A 2,500-nucleotide genomic window follows, 5' to 3' on the forward strand; every position below is an offset into this window, starting at 1 on the left:
TCCTTGAATCTGTCTCTATCCCCACTCCTAAACGCTTCCTCCTTCTCCAACCTCAACCTTTTGAGCTTTGCTGAGAACCAGGGCTTGTTGTTGTTAAAGTTCACCCTGGTACGTGTTGGGATACAGCAGTCCTCACAGAAGCTGATGTACACAGCCTCTGTGAGTTCATCCAGACTATTGGTAGCAGTCGTGAACATATCCCAGTCAGTACAGTCTAAGCACGCCCGCAAATCTTCCACAGCCTCACTGGTCCACTGTTTAGATGTCCTCACAGCAGGTTTACAGAGTTTTAGTTGCTGCCTGTATGCACGAATCAGGTGGACCAAGGGAGTTCTGTGCGAGCCGAACAGCCCCGTGACCCACAAGAGAAACATCCCCGCCAAATTCGAGCGTTTGACGGGGTCTATCCGTGAAAAAATATTCACGTTTTTGAGTGCACATGCATTTCTGCTGCAAATGCCTCTGGAAGTTTCATGCCGTTCGTATGCCAATTGTGGCAACACGAAAATGACCCGTTTTCCCATTCCGAGGGATTTCTGTGCGACCCTAACAGCCCCGTGAGCCACAAGAGACACATCCCCGCCAATTTCTAGCGTTTCACGGGGTCTATCCGTGAAAAATATAGACGTTTTTGAGTGCACATGCATTTCTGCTGCAGATGCCTCTGGAAGTTTCATGCCGTTCGTACGCAATGTGGCAACACGAAAATGACCCCTTTTCCCATTCCGAGGGATTTCTGTGCGACCCTAACTAACAGCGCCCGTGAGCCACAAGAGAGACATCCCCGCCAATTTATAGCGTTTCACGGGGTCTATCCGTGAAAAATATAGACGTTTTTGAGTGCACATGCATTCCTGCTGCAAATGCCTCTGGAAGTTTCATGCCGTTCCTATGCAATGTGGCCACACAAAAATGACCCGTTTTCCCATTCCGAGGCATTTCTGTGCGACCCTAACAGCCCCGTGAGCCACAAGAGAGACATCCCCGCCAACTTCTAGCGTTTGACGGGGTCTATGCGTGAAAAATATTAAAATTTTTGAGTGCACGTGCCTTTCTGCTGCAAATGCCTCTGGAAGTTTCATGGCGTTCCTATGCAATGTGGCAACACGAAAATGACCCCTTTTCCCATTCCGAGGGAGTTCTGTGCCACCCTAACAGCCCCGTGAGCCACAAGAGACACATCCCCGCCAATTTCTAGCGTTTCACGGGGTCTATCCGTGAAACATATAGAAGTTTTTGAGTGCACATGCATTCCTGCTGCAAATGCCTCTGGAAGTTTCATGCGGTTCGTACGCAATGTGGCAACACGAAAATGACCCGTTTTCCCATTCCCAGGGATTTCTGTGCGACCCGAACAGCCCCGTGAGCCACAAGAGACACATCCCCGCCAATTTCTAGCGTTTCACGGGGTCTATCCGTGAAAAATATCAATTTTTTTTTGACTGCACATGCATTTCTGCTGCAAATGCCTCTGGAAGTTGCATGCGGTTCGCATGCAATGTGGCGACACGAAAATGACCCGTTTTCCCATTCCGAGGGATTTCTGTGCCACCCTAACAGCCCCGTGAGCCACAAGAGAGACATCCCCGCCAATTTCTAGCGTATCACGGGGTCTATCCGTGAGAAATATTCACTTTTTTGAGTGCACATGCATTCCTGCTGCAAATGCCTCTGGAAGTTTCATGCGGTTCGTATGCAATGTGGCGACACGAAAATGACCCGTTTTCCCATTCCGAGGGATTTCTGTGCCACCCTAACAGCCCCGTGAGCCACAAGAGAGACATCCCCGCCCACTTCTAGCGTTTCACGGGGTCTCTCCGTGAAAAATATCACATTTTTTGAGTGCACATGCATTCCTGCTGCAAATGCCTCTGGAAGTTTCATGCGGTTCGCATGCAATGTGGCGACACGAAAATGACCCGTTTTTTCCCATTCCGAGGGATTTCTGTGCCACCCTAACAGCCCCGTGAGCCACAAGAGACACATCCCCGCCAATTTCTAGCGTTTCACGGGGTCTATCCGTGAAAAATATTCAATTTTTTGACTGCACATGCATTTCTGCTGCAAATGCCTCTGGAAGTTTCATGCGGTTCGCATGCAATGTGGCGACACGAAAATGACCCGTTTTCCCATTCCGAGGGATTTCTGTGCCACCCTAACAGCCCCGTGAGCCACAAGAGAGACATCGCCGCCAATTTCTAGCGTTTCACGGGGTCTATCCGTGAAAAATATTCACTTTTTTGACTGCACATGCATTCCTGCTGCAAATGCCTCTGGAAGTTTCATGCCGTTCGCATGCAATGTGGCAACACGAAAATGACCCGTTTTCCCATTCCGAGGGATTTCTGTGCCACCCTAACAGCCCCGTGAGCCACAAGAGACACATCCCCGCCAATTTCTAGCGTTTCACGGGGTCTATCCGTAAAAATGTAGCACGCACCAAAACGAGAAAAGATTTCCATCGCACCTGCACTATTGTATGGACAATGGTAACCTCAGT

The sequence above is a fragment of the Petromyzon marinus genome, unplaced genomic scaffold, assembly GCF_048934315.1.
Source record: "Petromyzon marinus isolate PM22_M1 ecotype Great Lakes invasive population unplaced genomic scaffold, UKy_Petmar_22M1.pri1.0 PM_G_Scaffold_82, whole genome shotgun sequence".
Classification (NCBI taxonomy): domain Eukaryota; kingdom Metazoa; phylum Chordata; class Hyperoartia; order Petromyzontiformes; family Petromyzontidae; genus Petromyzon; species Petromyzon marinus.